This window comes from Stylophora pistillata, chromosome 9 (assembly GCF_964205215.1).
Source record: "Stylophora pistillata chromosome 9, jaStyPist1.2, whole genome shotgun sequence".
NCBI lineage: Eukaryota > Metazoa > Cnidaria > Anthozoa > Scleractinia > Pocilloporidae > Stylophora > Stylophora pistillata.
This window is the reverse complement of record NC_142527.1, coordinates 11,661,647-11,684,292: the sequence shown is the minus strand read 5'-3', so window position 1 is coordinate 11,684,292 and position 22,646 is coordinate 11,661,647. Positions and strand designations below refer to the sequence as shown.

At 38.3% G+C, this 22,646-nt stretch overlaps 2 long non-coding RNA genes across 2 annotated transcripts; both read left to right on the top strand.

Moving 5' to 3' along the window:
• The first annotated feature begins 1,243 nt into the window (after nucleotides 1–1,243).
• Nucleotides 1,244–2,379, top strand: LOC148723305 (uncharacterized). Its single transcript, XR_015991375.1, has 2 exons — nucleotides 1,244–1,556; nucleotides 2,156–2,379. It is a non-coding gene; the product is annotated as an uncharacterized LOC148723305 (long non-coding RNA).
• Nucleotides 2,380–18,348: 15,969 nt separating this feature from the next.
• LOC148723304 (uncharacterized) lies at nucleotides 18,349–19,371 on the top strand. The gene is made up of 2 exons (XR_015991354.1): nucleotides 18,349–18,548; nucleotides 19,148–19,371. It is a non-coding gene; the product is annotated as an uncharacterized LOC148723304 (long non-coding RNA).
• The last annotated feature ends 3,275 nt before the right edge of the window (nucleotides 19,372–22,646 follow it).

The window sequence follows — 22,646 nt, the reverse complement described above, 5'->3', positions numbered from 1 at the left end:
ACACCTGTTGATTGGAGCTTAATACAACCAATGCTTTTTTTTAACTTGAATATTATTTTAACAACAGGTTTTATTTTTCATTTTATTTAATCTCTGTTTTTGTTTCGGTTTTGGAACTGAGCTTTTCGACTCTCAATGCTTGGGAGCAGCTTAGAAGCTTTATTCATTGGAGTCTGAGGCTCGAACGGATGAAAATATATATGACATATATGCATAAAACAGGCGTTTAATGCCATTACGAAATTATCGTGCAGAACGGATGCATAAGTCAGTGGATACAGATTTCTAATTGACTCATATCAACCGATACGTGGCATTTCTGATGCGTTTTACAGACGTGTGGAAAGAAGAGCCTGTAAGGAGCTTTAATGACTAAAAATATTGCCCTGCTCTTTCCTGCTACACTTAGTTTATTTGATAAAAAATGAACCCACCCACCTATCCCTGCCCCAGCCTGTGCTCCAGTGCGGAATTGCTACCCGTAATCTTTAAATTTGGGAAGGTATGTCAGCAACCATGTTTAACCAAATACAATTTTTTTTTACCTTTTTATTTTAATATCCACATACTGCATATACGTCATTAAAGAAAATCAATTTCATTAATTTTCGTTTAGGTTGGTAATTAAAAAGCAAATAGGTAATATCAGGGAGAAAATGCTAATAGAAGTGTGTGAGAGTTGTTTTAACTTAAAAACTCTGAGTGACAGTGAAAAGCTACTCTGAAATGTAAATCAAACTAACAGTAATCAATAAGATGTGCAGTTCCAGCTGTAAACAGTATTTTAGAGATCAAAACATTGGTCAGAGCGGGATGATGCGAGAGAAGAGCGCGTTGTCAATTATGGGTAAACAAGTTTCACAGATTTTTTATCCATTACCTATCATTATAAAGGTAAGTTTTTCAAGTAACTTTCTTTTTATCAAAGGATGCAAAAATAGGCGTGGCATAGTTACCTTATAAATAATCAATATCGTTTGCTATGAACGATTAAAATTGTTGTAAAGTTACAAAATCTAATCATTTTTTTAAAGTTTAGATCATAATAACTCCGCACTGTGTAATTTCAAAATTTCGCTAATGCCTCCGCGATACTAATTATTATGTTTTGTTACGATTTATGTATAATAGCCGTTTAAACATAGTGTGTCAATGTCTATTATTTTTTCAAATAAAAGGTTTAAGGTCAATTTCTTTTCCATGAACAATTATATTTCTTTATTTCTGACCTGTCATTTTTTTCTTCTTTTTCTCAGAGATGGCCATTTGGTATCCAACAGAATGTTAAAAGTGTACTTTTATTTCATGTTCATAATTAATGGTAATTTCAGCCTATAAAAGACCACAAACAAGTGGCCCAGAACATTTTACATTAGCACCCAAGACAAGCTCTCGTTGACAAGAAAGTACCCAGCGCTAGAATGGCAGTCAAATTGTTCAGTTTTCTGATCGGTTTACTCTCCCTCCTGGTGTTATTTTCACCCGAGTCTGATGCCGCTGCAAACGGAGCAGCCAACGGTGGAAAAAGAGCCTTCGAGGTGATCAGGGATTTTCAGGTGAGTACCTTCATACGCTGTGAGTTTTGTTTTCCATTTATTCACCTTTTATACTTATGATGATTTGTTCTTTTGGATGAAATATGGCATAATTGGGTACGTGCCGGATAAAATGTTTTTCACCATAAACACCAGTAGGTCTAAAGTACTTGAAAGGCTGAGAAAACTATTGGATAACTGAAAGTTTTATTTTTCTCTTGTTTAGATTTCTTTCGAAATTTGAAACTTAAGCTACCTTAAGTTCCATTTCGTTTCACCCAACATGATAATTTTGACGTCACTCTCATTACCATTTACGGTTTTTAATGTTTGTTTGTAGCAAGTTCGTACCATGAAGATTCCAAAACGTTTCAGTTAGAAAATTCCCCACGTGTGAGTTATCTGAAGTTTGATCTATGAAAATGGAAAAGCACTAATTTTTAGATGGTTAATACAAAAATAAAATAATATTAATATCAAATTAATAAAAAATGATTCGTCAACGGCAGGTTGTCGACATATTGTTTTGAATCAATATCTATAATTTAAGAATCCTTGAACAATTTGTTTTTTTATATTGTATTTCTGTTTAGTCTCTTTATTTCTCTCTCTTTTCATAGGACGCTGATGACAATGTTATCATGAAACGTCGACTGTGTGACGTGGCAAGACGCGCGGGATGCTGAAATGTTATTCTAAATGTTGATGGAAAGAAACAACAATTTTAATAATTAACAACGTTGTATAATGTTACATAAATTTGTCTCTTCAACAAGGTAACGTCTCTCCTTTGAGGAGTATAAAAAGGTTAATGTGAGCAAAAAATAAATAAATAAAAACTCAATAGTACAGTCCCGTTCTTTCATTTCTCTATAACATAATGTGAAGATGACGTGAAAAATAAAAAAAATTGAACTAAAATGCCCTATGTACAGAAGTAGTGAGATAGTTTTGCATCAAAGAAACGAATGATAACTTCATGAATCATCTAAGTTTACTTGCCTGTTTGACCAAGCTTTCACGGAAGACCATAATTTCAATAATGTCTAACCATTACTTGCTGAAAAGATGGTTATTGTCTCCTGAATAGAGAATATGTTTTTGAATCGCTGAAGTAGGGTCCTATGTCATGATATCTTACTTTGATTTGAAAACAAGACAAGCATCATAAGAAAATGAATGAGATATGAGCTGGAGAAAAATTATCGTCATATAAATCAATGGGAAAACCTCAGGAAACCCCAAATAACAGAGTTCAGTTTCATTTAGAAACATCGCGATAAGCAAAGCTTCAACTAGCTCATAAAGCACCGTCTGCATAAAATGGATATTTTTTTAAAATCTTCATCCTTTCCTTTTCTTTTCTTTTCTTTTCTTGATTCATCCTTTTCTGGATGAAAAGGTAAAACTTTATATCCAGAACCTTCTTTGTCTGGAACGAAATCTCTTGTGGGACTTCTTTGATCTTGGAAGGTACATTACAACATCAGGAAACCTATTTTATTCCAAGGATAGGAGAAGGAGAAGGATGATTTATTTTTTTCAGGTATACAGGGGGTGGTCGCCCAGATCACCCGAGCCTGGAGCTCATGATAAAAGTGACTGGCCTATTTACAAATATGTATATAGAAAGATTACCTAACAAATCTAAAGTCTGAATAGTGGCTAATCTATAAGTTAATCGAAGTAAGCTATTTATATATATCTGGATGTATATAAAAAAAAAGCTTCGGAGCAAATCTAAAACTAAAAAATACACGAATAGTTGTGGTGAGTTGATGTTATAGACAGTTTTTTCATTGGCAGCCGGTGAATGTAAGGTTCTGTAAGTGCCATCGGAAACAAGCTAAGTTCGGAGTGGTTTTAACAGTAGGTGGCAGTTGCTTCCAGATCCGAGAAATAACAAAAGAATATGAATTATGAAGAAATTTGCTGTTGTATGAATTTTGGACTTCGTTAAGTCCTCTATTTCTAAGATTGTAAGGGATGATTCGTGATTTAAATAGGTTGGCTAATTAACTTGGGCCTTTTTCCTTGTAGCATTTATAAAAAAATTATTAGTGACTGTTCTAAACGTCTATGTCTCAGAGTGTTCAAATCTGCTGTTCTGAGGACTGATTCGTAGTTGGTGCTTTTTCCTAAGTTCATTAATGTTCGAAGACCGTAGTAGTTTGCATCTATTTATTTTTTATTCAAAGTTTTACCTATATCGATAAGTAGGGGATTATAATACTTAAAGTGTGATAAGACAAAACTCTTTTAGAGAACTAGCAGGGTACTGGGAGGCACCAGGCGCTTAAGGTGACGGAGTGCGGCTATCTTAGTAAATACTTTCTTTAGTATCCCCTTTACATGTTCCTCAAAAGTCATACTCAGAGGATCATTAGGTGCTCTTTGATGTCGATAGAAGAGCCGTTAAGTTAAAGTCGTAATGGTAGGTACATTTCCCAAGTACTATCGCTTGTGTCTTGTCTCCGTCGCTCTGAAGAGAGTTATGGTTAAGCCAAGATGATATTCTTTCCATATCTTGATTTTAGCGAGAATTGTAGTATAATTGGGTTTTTGTCTGCCATATACTGGGTAGTATCATCTGCGTAGAGACGAAGAGAAGATACATTGACAGCTTCGTTCATATCGTTCATAAAAATGTTAAACAGAATGGGGCTAAGAAGACTCCCTTGGGGAATACCGCAAAGCATAGGTGCCCAGTCAGAGCAGCTATTGTTTCACGTTACCCTTCGTTTCCGTTCGTGTACAAACTGACCTTAGTAGTTTGAGAGTTGTGTCTTGTAGACCATATGCCTTTAATTTTGTAAGTAGTAGGTTGTGGTAGATACAGTCGAACGCCTTTGACAAGTCGATAGCGACCACGCCCATTTCCTTTTTTTCGTCGAGGGCTTTTCTCCAATCGTCTGTTAGTTTTATTAGTGCAGTAGCGGTGGAGCGTTCCTAAAGGAAACCGAATATTTCGGGGGAGGAGGTAGGTTAAAATGGGGAGTAAAATTGATCAAATAACACTTTCTTAAATATTTCGGAGACTGAGGGAAGAACGCTGACTGGTCAGTAATTTTTCTTGTCTGACGTGTCACTTCTTTTATAGATCGAGGCGACGTTACTTATTTTTCATTCGCTAGGCAGGGTACTTGTGCTAATACAATAATTAAACAGGGTCTTTAGTGGACTGGCTAAAGCAGGGGTGTATAGTTTTAAGATCTTTGGGGAGAGGCCGATTGATCTCTTGACTTCTGTTTTTGATAAATGGGCAGTTGTGACGTTCGAGTTTATTTCTGTAAACGAGAAATTTAGCCGGAATTGTTTGTCTTGATAGTCGCAATGCTTGGATGGTTTTCAAAATCTTCACGAAAGACCATAATATGAATAATGCCCCACCGTTACTAGCTGAAAACAGAGCTGTTGTCTCCTAAATAGAGAATACAGTATATGTTTCTTAATAGCTGAGGTAGAGTCCTATGTCATGATATCTCACTTTGATTTAAAAATAAGACAAACATTATTAGAAGTAGGAAATGAGCTCGAGCAAAATTATCGTCTATAAATCAATGGGAAAACCTCAGGAAGCCCCGAATAACAGAGTTTAGTTTCATTTAGAAATATCGCGACTAGCAAAGCTTCAACTACCTCATAAAGCGCCGTCTGCATAAAATGGATCTTTTTCTTATTTTCTGAAAAAGTAAAACTTTACATCCAGCACCTTCTTTGTGTGGGACGAAATCTCTCGTAGGACTTCTTTGATTACAACATCAAGACACCTATTTCATTCCAATATGCTACTGTACTCCGAGGCTTTCTGAATCGTGCGTGAGTAGCACGGTGGATGTGCACTACTCAGCTCCTTTTATCGTCCCTCTCCCAAGGGTAGCTAACAAAGAAATTCTCCTAACTATAACTTCAAATTTCCAAGTAAAAAAGGTGATAAGAAGAAGGAAAATAACAAATAACAGATTTTATTATCCAACTGCACTTAGAAGAGTACAAAAAACGCCATAGACGAGTACAAATATCACGCGGTATTTGTTCTCGTCTATTGTAGAGTACCGGTTAAACAGGTTTTCTCGCATCGCGTAAGCGAAGAATTGGATTGTAGTTACGAAAAAAACAAAGTGGCGGACAATCTGAATCATATTTCCGACAACGAAGAGTCAGAATGGCCGGCAAATATAGGTCAAAGTTCATTAGATGAATCGAACGAAGAAAAACAGCTTGACATACTTCTGTCACGCACTCCCCGTAAATAAATATCCGCGAAATTCGCCCGCACTGAAATAACAGTTTGGCGTGTTGGATAATAAATAACTTATTAGTCGTTTTGTTGTGTAGTATCGCTGAGTATTTTTACTCGTTGTTTGTATTTTGACTCGCTCTACGGGCTCGTCAAAATACAGCACAACTCGTAAAAATACTCAGCGATACTACACAAGTAAACGTCTAATAAGATATATTTATTACACGACTCGGGCAGTCAGAGGGCCAATAACTAAAATCAACCAATCAAAATGCTCTATTGCCGGTCCAATACTCTCTAAGTGTTGGACCGGGCATTGTCCCGAATGGTCCCGAATGATACCGCACTTGTGTCCCTTTGAACTTCAGTCGTATAATAAATCTCTTATTAACCAAGCTTGCTCGGGACCGTACTATAAGAATATCGGCCCTCGGTCTTTTTTGTACGGACCTCGCAGCGCTCGGTCCGTACTGTCAAGACCTCGGGCCGATATTCTCCCAGTACGGCCCTCGCGCTTGGTTAATAAGATATATTTATTTGATTTTTACATAAAATTCTATAAGCTAAAATGATAAGAATTATTCGGGTCAGTGAGGAAAACTGGTAATTAAATCAAATATAGCAATTAAAAAAAATACAGTTTCCTTGATTGTAATGAAAAAAAAGTCCTTTTTCGCACTAATTCACTTGCCTAGCTGTTATGGGATAGTCTGTTTATTCTTCATTGCTCGGAAATTGTAATTTTTATGATTAATTGGTAATAAGACTTTGTGTCGTCCGATTCGGTCTTTAATCATACTCGTAGTGAACAAATCGGACTGCCGCTGCGCGTTCGTCCGCTTTTGTTATCACTGACATGATTACAGACCGAATGGGACTCCACTCAGTCCTATAACCATTGCATGTACTTAGTTATCGCAGTCGTTCTCATCAACAACATTATCTTAATGTTTTTCCAAGGCTGTGTTATCACAACGCAAGAAATAGTGATGTACATGATGTATTGGGATAGCATTGCAGTGCTCTGAGAATCTGGGACTCCACTCAGTCCTATAACCATTGCATGTACTTAGTTATCGCAGTCGTTCTCATCAACAACATTATCTTAATGTTTTTCCAAGGCTGTGTTATCACAACGCAAGAAATAGTGATGTACATGATGTATTGGGATAGCATTGCAGTGCTCTGAGAATCGTTTTTAAACGGTCTCTTCTTGGTTTCAAACGGTTTCAAACGGTCTCTTCTCGGCTAAAAAAAATCCCTCGTTCACCGTTGATAATTAACCCTCGTTCACCGTTCACTGATTTGGTTCCGGAATGGTGAATGACAGAAAAACTCAACATTACGTTCAAGTTTTCCGATAACTTAAAACGCACGCCAAATTCAATGTTCACCCTCAGTAAAACTCAAGAACAACACGAAGTTCATGGCATGTTATCCAGCACTAGGAAAATACCAATGAATAGCCTGTTTTTCTGTGGTATTCCCGTGTGTGCGAATGTTGCATTTTTCCATGGAATAACTAACGGTGAATGCCATGAAAACACGATGTTTGTCGATTGTTTTCCAAAATGACTATTGCGTTTACTGCAACGGATTCTGTAAATATTTTGAAGGTTTATGGAAAGACTAATCGCTAACTTTGATTTTATTGGAAAGACTACTCGCTAACTTTGATTTTATCACTTCAGTCAAATAAAATCGCTTTAAGTCGCCTTAAGTCGCCTTAAACTGAAACGCCAAAAGTGGCAATGTTTTTTTCTGCCAATTTTACTTAAGTCGCCTTAAGTCTCCGTAAATTGCCCAAAGTCGCCCAAAGTTACGGTGACTTAAGGCCCCAGAGTAGACTTATAGTTTTCCCGAGCGCACGAATGCTGCATTTTCCCAGCGTTTTTCCGCGGAATTACCGACGTAAATGCATGAAAATATGATGTTTTGTTGATTGTTTTCCTGCTCTACGAAAACACAAGTGTATAGCTTGTTTTCCTGAACGTTTTATAAGTCTAGTTTTCCCGAGCTTACAAACGCTGCATTTTCCGAGCGTTTACTCGCATAATTACCAACGGTAAATGTCATGAAAACATGATTTTGTTGATTGTTTTCCTGCTCCGTGAAAACGCTAGTGTGTAGCTTGTTTTCCTGAACGTTTTTCTATAGTTTTCCCGAACGCACGAACGCTACATTTTCCAAGCATCTTCCTACTGAATTACTAACGGTGAATGGCATAAAACATGATATTCGTCGATTGTTTTCCCGCTCTATAAAAACGCTAGTGTACAGCTTGCTCTACCGAAAGTTTCTTTAGTTTTCCTGAGCGCGCGAACGCTACATTTTTTAAGCATTTTCTCACAGAATTATTTAAGGAGATTAGTCCATGAAAATGTGTTGGTCGTCTATTGTTTTCCTGCTCTATGGAAACACTCGTGAACAGCTTGAATTGTTTTCCTGTGTGTTTTTCTACAGTTTTCGCGAGCGCACGAGCACTGCATTTTCGAAGCGTTTTCAAACAGAGTTACTGATGCTAAACGGCAAGAAACTACAGAGTTCGTCTCCGGTAAATAATTCGTTTTCCGGAAAGTTTTCCTAGTGTTTTCTTACGCGTCTGAACAATGCACTTTCAAAGTGTTTTATCTGAGAAACTCTGATGGTCAGTGCCATGAAAGTAACATGTTTGCCGATCGTGATTATTATTTCCTGCTCTTAATCCTGCTCCGTGAAAACGCCAGCGGATATCTTGTCTAATATTTAGAATATTGACCCCGATTGGGTCATTTGAGGCGATTCAGCAATTTGAGCCAGTTAAGTCATTTTAGGCAGTCGTGTCACTTGGACCGATTGGGTCATTTGAGGCTACTTTTGTCATTTTGGCTGGTTGGGTCATTTGGAGCAGTTGGGTTACTAGAACTGATTGGGATACTTGAGACAATTAAGGCATTTGAGCCAGTTGGGTCATTTGAGGCAAATGGCTTATTGGAACTTTGGGTCATTTGAGGCAATTGAGTCATTTAATAATAATAACAATAATAATAATAATATTAATGTTAAGATGAACAATGACTTGTTGGAGTGCAAGAAGAGAGCTTTGGAAAGGGTGAAATCAGATAATACCCCGCGGTTGAATAATGGACGAAAGATGGGTTATATGCAGATGATGAAAGAATTGTGGGAAGAGAAAGGATATGGTGACTTCGCACTGACGAGTCAAAACCTGTGGGATCAAGCCGCCAGACTAGAGAAGACTTTCGGTAGTATTGCAGAGAGTTTGAGTGCAGGGATTGGGGGAAGTGAAAGAAGGAAGGAGGGAGAGAGTGTTTGCTAAGAATTGGGTGAAGATATTAACGGGTTGCAAAATGCTAATTCATGCGCTGTGCAGGAAGATTTGGATTTGCATATGAGAGAACGATTTAGTCCCGAGGGAGTGACAAGTACCATCAGTGAAGAGGCACGCACTTTGCTTGAATTATCAATTACCATCTTACGCCAAATTAACACCTGCCAAGGTCAGTACAAAGCTCGCGAGTTTGACACCCGTATTAAGGAGAAGCCAACAAAGCGCGACCTCGAGAACATCAATCAAGCCTCAGCAGAGCTGATGAGACAACAGAAAGTAATCCCTACGGACAACCCGTTCACGTATCTTTGGATCGCAAGCTGCGTGCTTTACTCTGTTGTTATTGCATTTTTGTTGTACAAAGGTTGGAAAAAGAAAGGCCCGAAAAGACCATCAGCTGGAGAGAGTAAGCAACAGATACGACGCCGTCTGTACGTAGAAAAAGTATGTGAAATAAGGAAACAGATTTCAATTACCAAAGCGGAAGTGGATCGCTTGAAAGAAAACCGAAAGCTCACCAAGAGAGGAGAAGGAACCGGAAGATTTTGCACAAGGAATGCCGCACGTTATCTATAGCATCACTTGTCGAGTATATTGAGAAGAAAAAATCCTCTTTACGAAAACTGAAGAAAGGCTTTGTGCGAGGCAACAAGCTAGAGGAAGCAAGGTTGATTAATCAACAATTTAAAGATGATACTAGCCGGGTATATGCGGGCATGAGAAGAGTGTTGGCTAACGACCAAGAGAGTGAGCGTCCAAAATATGTAGACCCTGGGAAACGGGATGAGCAAATAGAGGAGAAGGTGTTGGTTAATATCGAAGAAGCAAGTAGCTTTTGGAAGGAATTATGGGAAGGGAGCGGAACGGGAAACGGAAGCGCGGAATGGCTGCATGATTTGCGAGCTATTATTCACGATCGTGTCCCTCCTTCAGTGGAGGAGGCCTGGGACATAGTTACAAGTGAGGCTGTAAACGTTTTAGCGCGGAAGGAGAATTGGAGCGCACCTGGACCGGATCTTATCGCCAATTTTTGGTGGAAACGTGCCTAAGCGCTGCATGAGGGTGTTATTTCGTCATTCCGTGTGACCTCCGAGTATGAGGAAGAGTATCCAGCATGGTTTTGTGAAGGGAAAACAACGTTAATCCCAAAACCCGGAGAGTTTCCCAGCGACAACCAACGACCCATCACATGTCTAAACACGCTTTATAAGTGGTTCACTTCGTGTCTGCTTATCACAACAAACCAGCATCTTGAGGAGAACGATCTAATGGAGGGTGCGCAGAGGGGGGCACGTGCAGGGTGCAGTGGAACAACAGACAACTTATTGATCGACCGAACAGTTGCGTTGGATTGTCATAGGAGGAGGCGGAATTTAAGCGTGGCCTGGATTGATGTTAAAAAGGCGTACGATTCTGTAGATCATAGTTGGTTGAATGGGGTGATGAAGTTACACAGGTTTTCCACATGGTTGTGTAAAGTCATTGCTAAACTGTGTAAGAGTTGGAACACAAAGGTAGTGGCGATCACAAGGGAAGGGAGACAGACCTCCGAAAGGATTAAGTTCAACAGTGGGTTACCACAGGGGGAAGCATTGTGCCCGAGGCTGTTCACCGTATGCTTGAACCCAGTGGCATGGAAGATCAGAGCCGCTGAAGGATACCGGATGTCCACACCTATTAACAGCAAGGTTACGGGACTCTTGTATATTGATGATATCAAGACCTTCGCTGCATCGGAGAGTAAGCTTGAACGGGTTATGAAGATGGTTAAGTAATCTATGGAGAATGTGGGGCTTCAGTGGAAACTAAAGAAGCGTGCGGTGGCCCATGTGAAAAGGGGGGTACAAGTGACTGCTTTCTCAGGGGGGAGAGTTGTGGAGTCGACTAGAATACCATGTCTTGATGATGGTGAGCGGTACAAGTTCCTTGGAGTACTTGAGAGTGTTAGGAAGGAGGATAAGTTGGTCCTGGAGTGTGCAGCAAGAGAGTATCTCAGACGATTGTCAGTTATTTGGACAAGTCTCTTGTCCGATTATAATCGGGTGGTAGTGTCAAATCAGTTTGCATTGCCTGTTCTTGGATATCTTAGGTGGACACAACAGTGTTCGGTGATGGAATTTAAGCAGATCGATAGGGAAGCGCGCAAGATTGTTGTCGAGAGTGGGGGTAGACACCCATGTAGTTCGAATGCATTGTTGTATGTGCCAAGAGGTAGAGGAGGGTGGGGATTGCGCTCTGTTGAAATGGAGTACAAAGCCACAAAAATCAAGGGTGCAGTCAGACTCCATGGTAATGAAGATCGTGCACTGGGAATGGTACGGGAGTTTGAAGAGCAAGCCGCGAGGATGAGGCGTAGGTCAATTTTTAAAGAAGCGGCTAAGTGCGCGGAGGAGTTGGGGCTGGAGTTGGATTTGGAACACGCGCAAGGGATCAAGAAAGAGGTGCAGAGGTGCCAAATTCATAAGTTAGAGGATGAGATCAGAAACCAACGGTGGCAAGGGCGTCTAGTGACTACTAGGCTGGAGGATGAGAGTTTGAGTGCCGATGGGTGTTTCTGGTGGCTCACAGAGTGGAAGAACTGCCCATCACACACAATTGCTGGACTCGTCGAGCTATATGAGCAGCTATTGCCAACGCGAGTATACACGAGTCAGAAGACCCACACAAGCGGAGAAGGCGAGGTGAGGTGCAGATTATGCGGCCAGGCTCCAGAGAGTGTGGCACATATCTTGTCAGGATGCAGTGCGCTGGCCCAGAGCAAGTATCTCTCTAGACACGACGCAGCACTGAAGGTACTGTTTTACGAACTGTTGTATGATGAGGGATTTATAGACGAGATACCACCCTGGTACTCACCCGACAAGCCGAAGCCCGTGTATGAGTCAAAAAATGTTAAAGCTTATTGGGATGTCCCTATATATGCTGATCAACAAGAGGTCAGATGCAATAGGGTGGGTGCACGCATTGTAAATCATATGTGCAAGAGAGTTGTGACGTTGAAAATGAGCTGCCCGTCGGTTAACAATCGGACAAGAAAGGATGAAGAGAAGACACTGAAGTACGGACCCCTTCGCTGGGAACTAAGACAGCAGTTCCCAGGCTACGAGGTGAAGCAATCTAACATTATTATGGATGCCCTCGAAGGGTGGTCACGGGAGCTGGATGTCATGATGCGCGAGCTGGTGGGAGGCAGAAGCACAGACGTACTGCGAAAGATGCAGAGGGCAGTGCTCTCGGTCACGCTGAATATTGCCCGGACTTTCAAGGTGGCAGTTTGAGTTCCTGTTAGAAGAAGGACCGTAGACACAACGGAAAAGCTTTTTAGGATTAGTTAATGTACATTTATTTTTTTACTCCATGGCTCACAGGTTACGGTTTTCGCCCTGTGCTGCCTGATTAGAAAGTAGCATTCAGTTGATTTCTCTGCGACATAATCAACTTTATTTAACGAGAGTAACACGGGACAGTACTTCTACTGAGTAACTAGTGGCCCTCAAACTAAATTTATAAAACAAAGTTAAGTAACAAAATACATGTCTTAAAGAAAAGGAAGTATAAGTGTATGTATGAATAGGACTAACAATAGTAAAAACTATATTACACTTATAAAGATATTCTTACAATGAATATCTACAAACTATAATTACAATAAGAATACAGTTGGGGTAGGTCGAGCGAGAGGAAGGTTATGAAATGTTGAATTAGCATAAAACTATGAATAAAATTAAGTTTCAGTTACGCTAAAATGATCAACTTCATTTTATCTGGTTAAAAAATATCTATAAATAACCTTTCTAGATCAGGTTATACATATTACTTTCTTTAAGGTTAATGGGCAGAGAGTTCCAGAGCCTGGTTGCGGACACGCTAAAAGTTCTCCTTCCCTCAGATTCACGATCACATCTGGGGCAGAGGAGGTTTAAGGCTCTGTACCGCCCACTGCGTATGTGTAAGTCTGCATAGCATTTAAGAAGGTCATACATGTACCTGGGCAGTTTCCTTGAAGGCGCTTAAGGACTAGTGAGCACTTATTGATTTTAGCTTCATCATAACATGGGAGCCACCCTAATTTATTAAAACTATTTACGCTATTTGATCTTGTGTCAGCTCCCAAAATTACTCGGGTAGCACGTTTTTGCAGCTTGAGGATTCTCGCTAAGTTATCAGCAGAGCAGTTTGACCAGATAGTTGACCCATACAACATTACTTGTTTGATCATAGCATTGTAGTAAAGTATGCGCTGTTCAATAGGGATGAATCTCCTTATCTTTCTAAGAACCGCTATACTCTGGGACAACTTCTTGCACTGTTCCTCAACGTGTACATCAAAGGTTAAGTGTTTGTCAATATTAACCCCCAAAAGTTTCTGACTATCACTGGTTAGGCCATTTGAGGCAGTTGGGTCACTGGGTCTGATTGGATCATTTTAGGCAGCAGGGTGACTAGAACTGACTTTGTCATTTTAAGCAATTTAGTCATTTGAGCGGGCTCACTGGAACTGATTGGGTCATTTTAGGCAAGTCAGTTATTTGAGCTGAACGTTAACTGATTGGGTCGTTTGAGGCAATTTAGTCATCTTCACTGGTTAGTTCATCTAAAGCAGTTGGTTTTAATTGACTGATTGGGCCATTTGAGGCAATTCAGTCATTGAAGCTGGTTGGGTTATGTATCTAGAAATCAGTTTTCTGGTTACAGTTTGTATATAATTTTTTAGAGAGTCATTCTTCCAACTTTATTGTATTAATTGTACTGTAAACTTAAAAGTTTTGCCTCTTTTTGGCTTCAGAGAGAAAAAAAAATTTGTAAAGTAAAATATGGCTGATAAACATGATTGTTATCAGGTTCCGTTTTGAATTCTGAATAAACTGTACCACTAACATCATTGTGCATTAATAACCTTGTTGATAATTACTAAAGAGATGCTTATCCTGTCTGGGAGAGGGAAATAGGACAAAATGCTTTGAGAACCGGCAATATATATAGTTGAGTCCAGGAAGTGAAAATTGACGAACAGCGATGAACCGAGCGGCGGTAAACGAGGGAAAATGATACCGGAAAATGCATGCTTCCTTGTGACTGGTAAAATTTAGTGAACATAACGTTTGAATGCGCAAAACAGCTTTGAGTGGCAAAATACATGTTGTTTTCTATAGGTTAACCGAACAGCAATAAATGGTAAAACGCCAGAAAATGCATTTTAACGAATTTTCTCGAATTCATCATCGCGAAAAACCCTTGGAAAATGCATGCTTTCGATTGGAAAGCTCTTGAGAACATTTCGTGCACTGGCGAAAAAGGGTTGCGAAGAGAAGAAAACATGATATTTTCTATGGGTTATACGAACGACAAACACAGGAAAACATTGGGTTTTCCCGTATTTACACACATTAACCTTCCCGGAAAATGCATGTTTTCAGCCGTTAACTCCCGTGAATACATTGATGGTTACTCGGAAAATGCCATTGAACTCAAGGAAAACAAGCTGTTTGCCATGCGTTAACTAAACGGTTAAAGCCGTAAAATGCATTGTTTACCTGCATTTACCGCGAAGGAAAACTACCAAATAGTGGAACGAATACTGGGATCCACCGATGCGAAAATGCACGGAAAACGTCGGATTTTCCGTATGTAAAACACGGGTAAACGTTAGTAAAATGCCGCGTTTTCTGTGAATTCTACCTACCTTTTCCGTAAATTCAACCTTCCTTTTCCGTGTGGTGAACACTTTTTCGCCGTGCTTTTTAGAAATAAGTTAGGCAAAATAAATAGTTCTTTTCATAGAATAGGTAGGCCTTAATTTAAAGTTAAATGAGCTTTATACATTATAGGATATTTCATTGGCTTTGCAAGATATCACGTCGCTGATATATACTACGTAGTTATTCTGTTCTGTTTAAATGGTGTGGCTCTTGACAAAAAAATTCGATGACCAATGCCCTTTTTTGAATATTTGTAAGATATATCACAAGATATCACTCCTCTATGGAGCTTTTAATTGAAGTCTAAAGGCTGCAGCTTTCTTCTTGCTTCTCTCCAGTATCTCTCCTCTTCCAGTGGGTAGGTAGCTGAGAGAGCGAGGTTGGCTGGCACAAGGTTGCATGTTTTCTAACTAAGATTATTCATTAACAATTTGTTCTTATTTAGAAATCCATACTAAACCTAACAGAAGACAAAGCTCATTTATTATCGCTGCGAAAAACTGCAGTAAGCAGCAATGACTCAAACCTCAAAGCGTTTTTCTTTTTATTTCTAATCTTTTACCCAACGGATCGAAATCCTCATCGTATGTTGCCCCCTTCTTCGTCAAATGAAATCTTTAAAATCTATCTTTTAGGGATAAATTATAAATGTCGGTAGAAAATCGAGCGGTCAATTGATTGACACCTTGGTGACAATTTAAAATACATCCCTTTGTAGGTTTACATTTACGGAGCTTTTAATAACCAAATCATCCGTGGATGATTTGGTAAATGTGAGAAGTAGGTAAAAAAAAAAAAAGCCAAAGAATGAACTTGTAAAAGAAAAAAAGATTAAATATGAATATTAATAATAAAAGACCGGAAATCGTTCCTTTTCAATTGATCACGTGTAAAGCAGCTATGGAGACAACTGATTACTTTTCCATCCTGAGAATTTAGTAAGCTGATAACTTTCATGTTTCAGTCTCATTGTCTCCAAAACAAGCGGTAAAAAAAACCGACGTTATCAAATTTGTCGTGTTATCTTCATAAAGTGTCATACTACTGGAATTTTTTTTCTTTTACTATGACTATTTAATTTGTTATTTAGTATTCACATTAATGAACTTTTACATATAGCATGTCTTTCTTCGCTATTTCATTTATAAAAGTAAAAACTACACTGCGTATTTTTTTTTCTCGTGTGGCAATTTATTCCTCCATCGCATCTCCGTCCTTTTAGTATTAATTTTAGTCACTTTAACCAACCAGAAGTTAATAGTTTTGATCATTTTCTTTAAATAATTTATCGCCAAAAATTATTGCCTATTCAAGACAACTAAAAAAAGACTCTAAACTCTGTAAACGCCGAAACAATTCTCTGAACAGAAAGTGCCTTGTGAAAGAATGACAGTCGATTTCTTTTTTTGTCTGGTTTGTGTTCATTCCTTATGGTGGCATCTCTGCCTGAATCTGACGCCTTTGCCAATGGAGCAAAACATGGTTCTCCTGGCCATGGTAAGAGAGGCTTTTTAAACCATAATGACGAGAAGGTAAGTAAGAACTATTTGTTTTTGGTTTTGACTTTTCACAATACCTAACTACTCATTTTTGCGACAAGTCCATCAATTTAAAGTCCATTAGATCTAAGAAAATTCTGTCAAAGAGAGTCGAAAGAATGACAAAACGTATTCGAAAATGCATAAATTGCCTGTTTCATTACTCGTTTAAAATTCCTAAGACGATGAATCGGTCCAACGATCAAGCAACGCACCAATGTACTTCATACTTCTAGTAGGTATATAACAAAGAAATTGTCCTTGCATGTTGGTGTCATTTTAACTTTGCTACAGTTATTTACTCTTCCATTCTTTCCGTAGGACGACGCTAGAAATGTCCTAGCTCGTTACGCGCCTTGTGTGTGACGTGGCAAGAAGAATGGGTTGCTGAAACAGGATTTCAGAAGCAGCCGAATCACACACGTATTCATCTACTAGAGTTTCTAGTGCGTTATGGCGCAAAAAATGTGAATTAATGAAAAATTTATGTTGATGACAAATACAGGTTGACGTGTAAGAATTAAAAATTAAAAAAGAAATTAGTGCTGAAACTCCTGTTTTGTTTTTGATTATTATCATCAGTATTGAAACAATCATTTATTAAACCTTTCATGAAATATCCCTGAGTGCATCTGTAAAATACAGGCTACACCTGTTGATTGGAGCTTAATACAACCAATGCTTTTTTTAACTTGTATATTATTTTAACAACAAGTTTTATTTTTCATTTTATTTAATCTTTGTTTTTGTTTCGGTTTTGAAACTGAGCTTTTCGACTCCCAATGCTTGGGAGCAGCTTGGAAGCTTTATTCATTGGAGTCTGAGGCTCGAACGGATGAAAATATATATGACATATATGCATAAAACAGGCGTTTAATGCCATTACGAAATTATCGTGCAGAACGGATGCATAAGTGAGTGGATACAGATTTCTAATTGACTCATATCAGCCGATACGTGGCATTTCTGATGCGTTTTACAGACGTGTGGAAAGAAGAGCCTGTAAGGAGCTTTAATGACTAAAAATATTGCCCTGCTCTTTCCTGCTACACTTAGTTCATTTGATAAAAAATGAACCCACCCACCTATCCCTGCCCCAGCCTGTGCTTCAGTGCGGAATTGCTACCCGTAATCTTTAAATTTGGGAAGGTATGTCAGCAACCATGTTTATCCAAATACAATTTTTTTTTTACCTTTTTATTTTAATATCCACATACTGTATATACGTCATTAAAGAAAATCAATTTCATTAATTTTCGTTTAGGTTGGTAATTAAAAAGCAAATAGGCAATATCAGGGAGAAAATGCTAATAGAAGTGTGTGAGAGTTGTTTTAACTTAAAAACTCTGAGTGACAGTGAAAAGCTACTCTGAAATGTAAATCAAACTAACAGTAATCAATAAGATGTGCAGTTCCAGCTGTAAACAGTATTTTAGAGATCAAAACATTGGTCAGAGCGGGATGATGCGAGAGAACAGCACGTTGTCAATTATGGGTAAACAAGTTTTACAGATTTTTTATCCATTACCTATCATTATAAAGGTAAGTTTTTCAAGTAACTTTCTTCTTATCAAAGGATGCAAAAATAGGCGTGGCATAGTTACCTTATAAATAATCAATATCGTTTGCTATGAACGATTAAAATTGTTGTAAAGTTACAAAATCTAATCATTTTTTTTAAAGTTTAGATCATAATAACTCCGCACTGTGTAATTTCAAAATTTCGCTAATGCCTCCGCGATACTAATTATGTTTTGTTACGATTTATGTATAATAGCCGTTTAAACATAGTGTGTCAATGTCTATTATTTTTTCAAATAAAAGGTTTAAGGTCAATTTCTTTGCCATGAACAATTATATTTCTTTATTTCTGACCTGTCATTTTTTTCTTCTTTTTCTCAGAGATGGCCATTTGGTATCCAACAGAATGTTAAAAGTGTACTTTTATTTCATGTTCATAATTAATGGTAATTTCAGCCTATAAAAGACCACAAACAAGTGGCCCAGATTATTTTACATTAGCACCCAAGACAAGCTCTCGTTGACAAGAAAGTACCCAGCGCTAGAATGGCAGTCAAACTGTTTACTTGTCTGATCGGTTTACTCTTCCTCCTGGTGTTATTTTCACCCGAGTCTGATGCCTATGGACACCCAGCAGACAACGGTGGAAAAAGAGCCTTCGAGGTGATCAGGGATTTTCAGGTGAGTACCTTCATACGCTGTGAGTTTTGTTTTCCATTTATTCACCTTTTATACTCATGATGATTTGTTCTTTTGGATGAAATATGGCATAATTGGGTACGTGCCGGATAAAATGTTTTTCACCATAAACATCAGTAGGTCTAAAGTTCTTGAAAGGCTGAGAAAACTATTGGATAAATGAAAGTTTTGTTTTTCTCTTGTTTAGATTTCTTTCGAAATTTGAAACTTAAGCTACCTTAAGTTCCATTTGGTTTCACCCAACATGATAATTTTGACGTCACTCTCATTACCATTTACGGTTTTTAATGTTTGTTTGTAGCAAGTTCGTACCATGAAGATTCCAAAACGTTTCAGTTAGAAAATTCCTCACGTGTGAGTTATCTGAAGTTTGATCTATGAAAATGGAAAAGCACTAATTTTTAGATGGTTAATACAAAAATAAAATAATGTTAATATCAAATTAATAAAAAATGATTCGTCAACGGCAGGTTGTCGACATATTGTTTTGCATCAATATCTATAATTTAAGAATCCTTGAACAATTTGTTTTTTTATATTGTATTTCTGTTTAGTTTCTTTATTTCTCTCTTTTTTCATAGGACGCTGATGACAATGTTATCATGAAACGTCGACTGTGTGACGTGGCAAGACGCGCGGGATGCTGAAATGTTATTCTAAATGTTGATGGAAAGAAACAACAATTTTAATAATTAACAACGTTGTATAATGTTACATAAATTTGTCTCTTCAACAAGGTAACGTCTCTCCTTTGAGGAGTATAAAAAGGTTAATGTGAGCAAAAAATAAATAAATAAAAACTCAATAGTACAGTCCCGTTCTTTCATTTCTCTATAACATAATGTGAAGATGACGTGAAAAATAAAAAAAATTGAACTAAAATGCCCTATGTACAGAAGTAGTGAGATAGTTTTGCATCAAAGAAACGAATGATAACTTCATGAATCATCTAAGTTTACTTGCCTGTTTGACCAAGCTTTCACGAAAGACCATAATTTCAATAATGCCTAACCATTACTTGCTGAAAAGATGGTTATTGTCTCCTGAATAGAGAATATGTTTTTGAATCGCTGAAGTAGGGTCCTATGTCATGATATCTTACTTTGATTTGAAAACAAGACAAGCATCATAAGAAAATGAATGAGATATGAGCTGGAGAAAAATTATCGTCATATAAATCAGTGGGAAAACCTCAGGAAACCCCAAATAACAGAGTTCAGTTTCATTTAGAAACATCGCGATAAGCAAAGCTTCAACTAGCTCATAAAGCACCGTCTGCATAAAATGGATATTTTTTTAAAATCTTCATCCTTTCCTGTTCTTTTCTTTTCTTTTCTTGATTCATCCTTTTCTGGATGAAAAGGTAAAACTTTACATCCAGAACCTTCTTTGTCTGGAACGAAATCTCTTGTAGGACTTCTTTGATCTTGGAAGGTACATTACAACATCAGGAAACCTATTTTATTCCAAGGATAGGAGAAGGAGAAGGATGATTTATTTTTTTCAGGTATACAGGGAGTGGTCGCCCAGATCACCCGAGCCTGGAGCTCATGATAAAAGTGACTGGCCTATTTACAAATATGTATATAGAAAGATTACCTAACAAATCTAAAGTCTGAATAGTGGCTAATCTATAAGTTAATCGAAGTAAGCTATTTATATATATCTGGATGTATATAAAAAAAAAGCTTCGGAGCAAATCTAAAACTAAAAAATACACGAATAGTTGTGGTGAGTTGATGTTATAGACAGTTTTTTTCATTGGCAGCCGGTGAATGTAAGGTTCTGTAAGTGCCATCGGAAACAAGCTAAGTTCGGAGTGGTTTTAACAGTAGGTGGCAGTTGCTTCCAGATCCGAGAAATAACAAAAGAATATGAATTATGAAGAAATTTGCTGTTGTATGAATTTTGGACTTCGTTAAGTCCTCTATTTCTAAGATTGTAAGGGATGATTCGTGATTTAAATAGGTTGGCTAGTTAACTTGGGCCTTTTTCCTTGTAGCATTTATAAAAAAATTATTAGTGACTGTTCTAAACGTCTATGTCTCAGAGTGTTCAAATCTGCTGTTCTGAGGACTGATTCGTAGTTGGTGCTTTTTCCTAAGTTCATTAATGTTCGAAGACCGTAGTAGTTTGCATCTATTTATTTCTTATTCAAAGTTTTACCTGTATCGATAAGTAGGGGATTATAATACTTAAAGTGTGATAATACAAAACTCTTTTAGAGAACTAGCAGGGTACTGGGAGGCACCAGGCGCTTAAGGTGACGGAATGCGGCTATCTTAGTAAATACTTTCTTTAGTATCCCCTTTACATGTTCCTCAAAAGTCATACTCAGAGGATCATTAGGTGCTCTTTGATGTCGATAGAAGAGCCGTTAAGTTTAAAGTCGTAATGGTAGGTACATTTCCCAAGTACTATCGCTTGTGTCTTGTCTCCGTCGCTCTGAAGAGAGTTATGGTTAAGCCAAGATGATATTCTTTCCATATCTTGATTTTAGCGAGAATTGTAGTATAATTGGGTTTTTGTCTGCCATATACTGGGTAGTATCATCTGCGTAGAGACGAAGAGAAGAGGCATTGACAGCTTCGTTCATATCGTTCATAAAAATGTTAAACAGAATGGGGCTAAGAAGACTCCCTTGGGGAATACCGCAAAGCATAGGTGCCCAGTCAGAGCAGCCATTATTTCACGTTACCCTTCGTTTCCGTTCGTGTACAAACTGACCTTAGTAGTTTGAGAGTTGTGTCTTGTAGACCATATGCCTTTAACTTTGTAAGTAGTAGGTTGTGGTAGATACAGTCGAACGCTTTAGACAAGTCGATAGCGACCACGCCCACTTCCTTTTTTTCGTCGAGGGCTTTTCTCCAATCGTCTGTTAGTTTTATTAGTGCAGTAGTGGTGGAGCGTTCCAAAAGGAAACCGGATATTTCTGGGGAGGAGTTAGGTAAAAATGGGGAGTAAAATTGATCAAATAACACTTTCTTAATTATTTCGGAGATTGAGGGAAGAACGCTGACTGGTCAGTAATTTTTCTTGTCTGACGTGTCACTTCTTTTATAGATTGAGGAGACGTTACTTATTTTCCAGTCGCTAGGCAGTGTACTTGTGCTAAAACAATAATTAAACAGGGTCTTTAGTGGACTGGCTAAAGCAGGGGGTATAGTTTTAAGATATTTGGGGAGAGACCATCGTCGCCAGTTGATTTCCTGTCTTCTGTTTTTGATAAATGGGCAATTGTGACGTTCGAGTTTATTTCTGTAAACGAGAAATTTAGCCGGAATTGTTTTTCTTGATAGTCGCAATGCCTGGATGGTCTTCAAAATCTCCCTCGGAAAGGTGTAAAATAGATTCTTGGATTCTTGGTCTCGCAAAGAACTCATGGGCGCAAGGGTTAGGTGGTACTTCTCCTTTGTCAAGAAGAAAAATGTCGCTAAAACTGTCGCCGTTCAGGCTGTTATTTCGGAGAAGAAGTTTAATTTTTTTCCAAAATAGACCAGGAGATGATTTTGACGAGGCAGCGTCGGTACAGAAATCTTTGACCGCTCTTTTCTTTAAAGTTGTAACTCTGTTCCTTTGTTCTCTACAGTTGGACCAATTTAAGTCTGTTGCTGTGCGTTCAAACTTCTCGTAAACACGGTTACGTTTGCGGATTTTCATTTGAATATCGGGGCTGATCCACGGTAGCTGGTTATTATGGAGCTTTGTACGTTTCATAGGTGCATTTTTATCGAGTGTTTGTTTATACAGACCATACCAGTGTGACCAAATGTCGTCGAAGTTATCGTAGGCGTAAGAACTGTCCCATGGAACATTTCTACGATGTGTGCCGAGGAATGCACTTTGATCTTGGTTCTTCAGTAATCTAAACTCAATTGTTCTCGCTTTAGGTCTCGGTATCTTTTGTTCCCTGACAACAAAGATCAAGTCATGGTCCCTTATTCCAACTTGCAGAGTTCCGCTTTTGGCTTCCAATACACTACTGTACGTCGAGGCTTTCTGAATTGTGCGAGAGTAGGAGAGGCGGATGTGCACCACTGAGCTCCTTTTATCGTCCCTCTCCCAGGGATAGCTAACAAG